Below are 9,440 nucleotides of genomic sequence, written 5' to 3' on the forward strand. Positions count from 1 at the left end.
TAGGACCTTTGTCCTTTTTGCTTGGACCTTTGTCCAGGTACTCCACAATTTTTGCAAAAAAGAAAAAACTGCTAGACTTGTACTACGAATGAAAGAATCATCTAATATTTGACCATTATGAAAGGGGGCCGGCCGGGAGGATACAATATAATCAGTCTGTCATCACTCGTTACAGAGGTAGAACTGTTACAACACAAAGAATAAAAGGGATAATTTCAAAAACCTCCCCTAAGGTTTCTGACTATTTCACTGCCTCCTCCCAGGTTTCAAAAGATTATACTAATCTCCCTGAGGTTAATTATCTCGTAACATTTAGATTCAATCAATAATTAAAAAATGATATTAGAAGAGAGAAAATAATATGATTTCATCATTGCCCTCTCGTCTATTATATTATTTAATTAATTTAATACAACCCACACATTAAAAAAAATACAAAAATTTGCTACTTATCATTAGGAATCAAATCATATATAGCAACAAAATATAGTATACCAATTTATATTTTTCACTTAATACAAGATCTAAATTATTTTTTTTTGTTACATACCCATTGTCAAATATGATCAATAATAAATAATAAAAAAAATTTGCAATCAAAATATTTTACAGAACAAAATTTAACATTATAATATTCTTGTCAATATATTAAAATTAGTTGTTGAGATTTTTATGATATTAATGTTTGCTTTTTATAATATTTTGATTACATATTTTTTTTATTATTTGTTATTGATCATGTTTGACAGTGAGTTTGTAACTGAAAAAACAATTTGAATCTTACATTAAGTGAAATATGTAGAATAATATGCTCTTTTTGATGCCGTACATGATTTAATCTTCCATGATAAATAATAAATTCTAGTGTGTTATTTAATATTTGGACTAGTATTAGATTAATTAAATAATTTAGTAGACAGGGGGGTAATAGTGATATCATATTATTTTTCTCTCCTAATATCACTTTTTAATTAATGATTGATTCTAGATATTACAACATAATATTTCGTAAAGGAGGTCAGTATAAATTTCAAAATCTTAAGAAAAGCCAGTGAAATATTCAGAAAATCTCCTTTGAGGTTTCTGAAATTATCCATAATAAAATCGAGCGGGGGTGCAGCATTGATGTAGAAGTCAACCTAAGTTCTTAGGTCCGTTTTGGTTATCATAAAGATATTTGTTGCAAACACACAAGAAATGTGTTTTCGATGGTATATGAAACAAATAAGGAGCATAAAATTCCAACAACCTAAACATTGGATGAGGATCATTAATGGAGAAAGAGACGGATAGCCGCACGACCTCAACTTTAGGGCATTTGGATTTGGGGGTAGGAACCCCTTGCCTCCCACCCCCACCCCACCAAAGCCCTTAAAGGCTTAAAGGTTCCTATCCCAAATCCAAATGCCCTAAAGTTGAGGTCGTGTGGCTATCCATCTCTTTCTCCATTAAACTTTGCCTCCCACCAATTTGTCACAATTGTGGTTCTTCAAAAAAAATCTAGGCACCCGTCTGGTCCGGTGATGGTTCTGTCCCCATCGGCCTCCCATAGGTCCAGTTGGGTCTCCTCCTAGTTGAAATAGAAATAGGGTTGACGATTGACAAAAAAAAAAAAAAAAAAGGATTTGGGGTAGGAAAAGTCAACAAAGAAATCATCCGGTCCCATTTTATGTATTTTGGCATAAGATGTAATTCAATTTACACATAATATAAACTCATTTTACACAACGCATGACTACATAACAAAATTTTATGGGCACACACTAGTGTAAAAAATGACGTATAAGATGAAATTTAGACTTATATTTTTTTTGCCCAAATCTTGGCCATTAACTTTTCAGAATAGTTGCAGGAAACCGTTCCCGCCCCAAATCCAAGGCCTTTAGGATTTGGGATAGGAACGGTCAACAAAGAAATTATATGAATCAGTTTTGTGCATTTTACATAAGATGTAATTCAGTTTGCACATGATATAACTCACTTTGCACAATGTGTAACTATAGAATAAAATTTTATGGGTCTCACACATGATATGAAAAATGATATATAAGATCAAATCTGAACCTTACATTTTTTTTTTGACAAAATCTTGACCATCAACCTTCCGGAACCGGGCGTTTACCATCCGACAACATGATCAAGAGTCTTTAACAAGAGCCCCACAAGAAATGGTCATGAATCATTTTCCTCCTTAATTACAAGGTCCTGGACGCAAATCTATTCTGGCAACATTACCACAAAAAATTGATACTATGATCTCAGAACAGGGCTTTGGCTTTCCTGACCCAAACAATACAATATCCTTTTATAGGGTGTGTTTTGATATCAAATTATTCAGAATAATATTTTTAATAACATTTTAAACACATTTTCAATTATTCTTTTTATATTTTTAATTACCTCTTTACATGACATATATAATATCACAAAAAACATTTTTACATGATAATTCTAAAAAAAAAATTCAAATAATCTTCAACCCAAACTTGTTACTTTGGGATGAAGGGAAGGCGCTGAAGGCTAAGGCTTTATTTGGATTGCATTTTTCTAATTTTTTGTAGAAAAATTAATCTAGCGATTTGATATATAAAAAGATGATTGAAAAATGTGTCCATGAAAAATATAGCAATTTATCTTTAAAAAATTGCAATCCAAACGGACCCTTGGTTACAGTCTTTAACAGTTTCAGGATTGGTAGAGGTCCAAAAAGAGGGTTACCCTAGCCTGAAAACATCGTGTCAGAGCTATATACTCCTAAGTACAATTTAACTATTTTGTAGTCTCTCTGTTTCATTCTGTCATTCGTTGCCCCATTTAACGAGGGCTGGCTCTGGAGCTGAAGAAAGCTCTGAAACAGTGAAACTATACACATACACCTAGAAAATGGAAGAAGGGTTGTTGGTGAAAGAGAGAGAAGTGAAGAGGGAAAGGCTGACATGGGGTGTTATAGGCCAAGAAGCGAGAAGAGACTTTGCTACATAGCAGGACCTATGGCGGCTGTGACTCTATCCCAGTTCTTGCTCCCGATGATATCTTTGATGATGGTTGGGCACTTGGGTGAACTCTCACTTTCTAGCTCCTCCATAGCCATTTCCTTTTGCAATGTTATTGGCTTCAGCGTTCTTGTAAGTTCCTTCTCTTTTGTTCCTCTTCCAGGCTTTTACTGACGTTTTCTTGCAAATATTTTTAAGCTTTAGGCAGAGACATTGAAAACTTACATGCGACCACTGTGTGACGTTCCTGTTTTGTTTTCTGTCACTGTAAATGGCCAAAAAAGTCTCCAAACTTTTTGAAATTCTTAACCCTTTTTCTGCCCAAAAAAAAATCACTCATCTTCTCAAAACCATCCTTTTAGGTCATTCCGACGAGTTTAGCTCTTAATGTGACCGGAAACAAGTAAATGACCTGTGAATGTAGATTGCTCAAAACAATTGCTTTCTTCGGCTTCTTCTTATAAGCAGTTTATCTCACTTTTAGTACTCCACAGCCTCTTTCTTTGGAGCAACGGCTTTTTTGGCTTCTTCTCACCAGCGACAACAATGGCAATAGTAGTCTTCACAGGAGCAGGCTGCTTGAACGAATTATTCACCTTAAAAATAGTTTTTCCGATGCCAGATGCCTTTTCAACTAAACCGACAAAAGCTACTTGAAATTTGCCAGCAACTTCTGCTTCTTTTTATGAAATTTGCGGACAATCGTGTAGGGACCCGATCTAGCTATGCCTCCTTAATTGCAATAATTGCCTCCTTAATCATCTGAAAATCGGCCATGGATGAAAATTGAAAATCGGCATTGCTGAAATTGAAGATCGAAATTTGGATCAGATTCAATCGCGACCTTGTTGCGACCAAATTTGACATGAAGGAGATGGGTGGAAGTGCTGGAGTGGGAGAGGAAGAAGGAGGAGGGGTTGGGGGAAAAGGAGGGGAAGGGGGGGCCCAGTGGAGATGGGGAGGGGAGTGACGGTGGAGGAGGGGGTAGAATGGGAAGAGAGAGAGAGGGAGAGAGGTTGCTGTTGTGGGAGAGTACGGCGGTGGAGGTTGGGAGGGGAGTGATGGTGAAGGAGGGGATGCTGGGTTGGGTGCCGGGAAGGTGGTCGGCGGAGGAAGAAGAGGTGGTGGTGTTGGTTTGGTTTTTCGGGTTTAATTACATTTAGCTCCTTTTAGCTTGATCAAAATACAAATTAGTCTTGAAGTTTGAGGTGTTTTTGTGAAAAAGTTGGGGTAATTATTTTTAGACATTTTTGTACTTGAAAATCTACACTAACTGGTTAAATCGCTAATTTCTGGTTGGATTAAGTGTTAAACTCGCCGAAATAATCCAAGAGGCTCATTTTAAAGAGATGAGTGACTTTTTTGGCAAAAAAAAAAAGTTAAGTGATCAAACGGGTGCAATATTAAGTAGTTTGGTGACAATTTTTGTCATTTACTCTTTGTCTGCTTCATCAACTTTAGTGGAGGAAGAAGCGAATCGATGTTATCAAATCGTCCTGAAATTGAACTCTTCAGATTGTACGCATAGAAGTCTTGACAAAATCTGACTTGTATGGATAAAAGACTTAAATCCAGTTCCAACCTTGCCATCAAGATTTGACTTCATAATCATGAACTTCTTTGTTTTCTTCATTCCTCTCCCTTTGCCTGGATTTCTGAGATTTTGCTATGATATTTAATGTTCTAATGTTTGTGTGATCAATGATCAGTGAAAGGATATGTTTGATTTTGCTACCATACTACAATGAATGTCTCTATCAAAATTAATAAGGCATTGTTTTTCCTCGGTGATAATTAATGCAGACATGAATAGGAGGAAAGGCAGAAAAGTTTTGAGTACGGCCATTTATTATACTCTGCAATTGCCTCTGCCAACTGCAAAGGTTCTTGATTAATTTTTACTTTGGGTAACATATATTTTTCGTTTCTTTTCATTTTGTTCGTTTCTTGAGGAGGAGGAGGAGGAGAGAGGATGCATCAAGAATTTTGAACTCATTGATAGAGCTTATGGAAAATTCAATTATTGCTAATTCGAGTGTCACCAAAGGAAATATTTCTGTCATGCTAATAAGGACAAAAGCTGAACCTCCATTAGTACAGCAGAGGGTCCAGAAGACAAAACTTCAACTGAAGATATATTATGTTTCCATAGCATGAGCCAAAGAGCTTTGCTCAAGCAGATGTCTTTGTCGTTCATTAATTTATTTCTTGGCAAAGGTCCAACAATGACCAAAGCCTTTAGGGAATGGGAATTGTCAAATTTAGCGTCTCATAGATAGGGACCACGAGATATCAGGAATTACACATGTCCCTCATAATCCAAATTCCAAAGGTTTTTTGATAAGAGGGAAGGACAACGATATGCTGTAAAAAGGAAGTAGAGAAAATTGAAAAAAGAAAATTCCCTTTTGATTCTTCTTCTTCATTTACATTTTCTGCTGGAGGATGGGTTTTTTGTCACTACAATCTGACTTTCAGTGACAACACGATGAGCACATAGTTAACTTTTGAATTTTGATTCCGTCATGTGTACTATGAGATTAAGACGTAAGAGCATGAATTTCCAATTTGGAAATGTGAAATTCAACGAAACAATATAATTTTCCTACCTACCTGAGAGAGCTCCTTGGTCACAAGAAAGAGTTACAAAGACTAGTGCTAAAATCTTGTAAGTGATAATGGAAGAGTTGCAGGAAAGAGGTAACAGGTAACATGTAAGTCATAATGGAAGATGCAAAATTATCAAGACTAGTGCTGCCATTTTGTATGTGATCTGAAGTATTCTGTTCTTGGTAAAGATTTTAGTTTAAGTACACATGAATATTTTTCATTAAAAGACAAGAATGTGTACGACATGACCTAGGGTAATTTCTGATTTACATGCATATATTGAGGAAGATAAAGTCTTGAAATGGTTCTAATCAGAAGTGGACTATTTATGTGTCAAAACAGTTAGGAATGGCAAGTGCACTGGAAACTCTATGTGGGCAAGCCTATGGAGCTCAGCAATATAAAAAACTTGGAACTCAGACATATACAGCAATATTTTGTCTTCTCATTGTTTGTATCCCACTCTCAATCATATGGATATACTTGGGACGGATACTCATTTTTGGTTGGACAAGATCCTCTGATTTCACATGAAGCTGGAACATTTGCTACATGGCTTATTCCTGCTCTCTTTGGCTATGCAACTCTTCAGCCACTTATTCGATTCTTTCAAATGCAAAGTCTGACCTTTCCCATGTTCATAATTTCCTGCATCACAATTGTTTTCCACACAGTTCTTTCTTGGGTGCTTGTCTATAAGTCTGGATTGCAGAACCATGGAGCTGCATTAGCTATGGACGTTTCAATGTGGTTCAATGTTATTATCCTTGGTTTGTACATGAGCTACTGTTCCTCCTGTGCACAAACCCGTGCTCCAATTTCAATGGAGATGTTTCATGGTGTGAAAGAATTTTTCCGCTTTGCTATTCCGTCTGCTGTCATGATTTGGTAATCTCTGGATATGTTGCCAATTTTCTTTTTCTTTGGCCTTAGAAATGAAACATCTTGAGGTTCTAAAGGATGTTGCGTTTATGCATGATTTCCAGCCTTGAATGGTGGTCATATGAGCTTATGATTTTGTCGTCTGGCCTTCTGCCAAATCCGGAGCTTGAAACTTCAGTCCTGTCTGTATGGTATGTTCTGTGTAAGCCTCCTGGAAGCTACAAATTGAGGGACGAATAAATAAATCTTCAGGGGAGAATCTAACGTTTTGTTTTAATTTTCTGAACAGCCTCAGTACCATTTCGACACTCTATTCAATACCATATGGACTTTCTGCTGCTGTAAGGTATGTTGAAGACAAAGTGAATATCCGCTCCTACCTCATGATCTGTCGATGACAAGAAGACATCCAGATATTAACTTTTCCTCGTGTTTTTCTTCAGCACCAGAGTGTCAAATGAGTTAGGAGCAGGAAACTCAGAAGGCGCTCGAATTCCTGTAATTTGTGCCGTAATCCTTGCCTTCACAGAGATGATAATAGTGAATACAGCCCTTTTTGCTAGCCGGCACGTATTTGGCTATGTCCTTAGCGGTGACAAGGAAGTTGTGGATTATGTCACAATTATGGCTCCTCTTGTTTGTCTATCTGTTGTAATGGACAGTTTCCAAGGAACCCTTTCAGGTTAATTCTTGAACTCCTTTCTTTTGCTTAATTTCTTTTTATTGTTGTATCAGAAGGAACAGGTAAGAGGGGGGCTAGGTTGGACTGTTGCCTTATAATGCAACTAAAATTTTCAGGTGTTGCTAGAGGATGTGGCTGGCAGCATATAGGAGCCTATATCAATCTTGCATCATTTTATCTAGTTGGAATTCCTATTGCTCTTGCATTAGGATTTGTCGCAAAGTTAGAAGGGAAAGGTCTATGGATTGGAATCCTATCCGGTGCCACTGTGCAAACTCTACTGCTATCCATAGTAACAGCTTGCACAAATTGGGAAAAACAGGTCTGCTATCTGGCTTTTTTCTTAATTCCATTGAGCTACTTCCATTTGAAATCCGTAAACTGTTTATTTGTCTTCATTAACTCGAAAGCCTTCAATATCTTATTATGCAGGCAATAAAGGCGAAAGAGAGGCTGTTCCAGGAAAAAAATTCCGGCTGAAGATGGACCAATTTGATGACAGGATATCTACTCCTGCTAATTGAGAATAGGTTTATCTGGACCATTGTACCGTTACTGTTTAAGGATAATTTTTGTTAGGAATAATGACTCGGTAGAAGTGTTGAGACAAAATTATCAAGCAGGGGACTATCATTAAGGTTTGCCATTTGAAATAAGCGAGTCCAAACATAAGCTTCTCCATCTAGCGTTTCCAGTGTACTTCCCATTCCTTACTATCAAAATATTGTTAGAACATGAGAAACTACAGCTTCTGGGATTAGGTTTATAAAACAACAAAAGTCTGATTCAGGCTGTTGAAAAAAAAAAATAAAAAAAAAAAAGCACAAATTACTCATATTCCCTGTATATTTGTATAATATTACATGAGCCCCTTCAGGTTTGAAAAATGGGTTACCTCTTGTGGTTTTATATAAAATGAAAGTTAGATGGAAAGCATCTTCAGTAACGGCAATTGACCGAGACATGCTCCAGGAGCGTGTGTGGTGAAATTATGATATCTATTTAATCTTCCTATCATTTCATATAAATATCTAACCAACCCTCTGTAATTTTGTATTTATCAACATAATTCCTCTAGAATTTTATGTAAAGTGATTAAACCCTTATTTAATTTAGTATTTAAATAATCCTCCTATCATTTTTCACTTTACATGAAACTATTGAGGGATTATTTTAAAAAAACAATTACTAAATATTAGTCGGATCTAGCCGACAAATGGGGGGAAAACCAAAAAAAAAAAAAAAAAAGTATAAATTACTCATATTCCCCTATACATTTGTACAATACCAGATGAAAGTTACCCACCTATGGTTTCATATAAAATGAAAGTTAGATGGAAAGCATCTCCATTAAGGGGCTAATGGTGTTGACCGAGACATGCTCCAAAAGCGTGTGTGATGAAATTATGGTATCTAATTTAATCCTCCTATCTTTTTATAGAAATATCTAATCAACCCCTTGTAATTTTGTATCTATCAACATAATTTCCTTATAATTTTATGTAAAGTAGTTAAACCCTTATTTAATTTAGTATATAAATAAGGGCAATATTGATATGTCTACTAATGACAATACAAAGACTATTATCCATCTATTTTTTTCTCTTTATATGAAACTATTGAGGGATTATTTAAAACACAAAATAAAAAGAAAAACAATGACCGAATCTTAGTGGGATTTAACTACTAGGTAAAATATAGAAAAACCCCTTGAGGTTAAGTGAATATACAAAAAAGCCCCTTATAGTTTCAAAATACACATTTCGATACCTCATAGTTTGAAACTAATTTAAAAAAGTGATGGAAATCGTTTGAATTAACGGGTTTGAAATACACACACTTCTTTTGAGAGTATTTGTATTGGAAACAAATAAATTTTTAGTTGATAGATCTATTATACCCTTAGAATTATAATACAGCAAAATCTCTTTGTGGTTAAGCAAACATATAGAAAAAAGTCTCTTATAATTTCAAATCATATAATCCAATATCTCGTGGTTTGAACTAACTTGGAAAAATTAATAAAAATCATTTAAATTAATGAGTTTGAGGTTACGTGACATGGAAAATAATTTTTTAAATCAAAATTTTAGCTGATGTACCTATTAAACCCCTTAGAACTTGTAAAATTTCCATAAATAACCCAAAACTCTCAAATACAACTCTCCTTATTTTTATATACAAAATAAATAATAAAAAATTTCAAATAAAACTCACCTTTTTCCTATGCAGAAAATATATAAATAAAAGCAACATTTAACTATAGGGGGTCT

At 35.3% G+C, this 9,440-nt stretch overlaps 1 pseudogene; it reads left to right on the top strand.

Annotated features, from left to right (window-relative positions):
- The first annotated feature begins 2,739 nt into the window (after positions 1-2,739).
- LOC113718676 (protein DETOXIFICATION 12-like) lies at positions 2,740-8,002 on the top strand (annotated as a pseudogene).
- Positions 8,003-9,440: the final 1,438 nt, after the last annotated feature.

The sequence above is a fragment of the Coffea arabica genome, unplaced genomic scaffold, assembly GCF_036785885.1.
Source record: "Coffea arabica cultivar ET-39 unplaced genomic scaffold, Coffea Arabica ET-39 HiFi ptg000035l, whole genome shotgun sequence".
In the NCBI taxonomy this organism is placed as follows: Eukaryota; Viridiplantae; Streptophyta; class Magnoliopsida; order Gentianales; family Rubiaceae; genus Coffea; species Coffea arabica.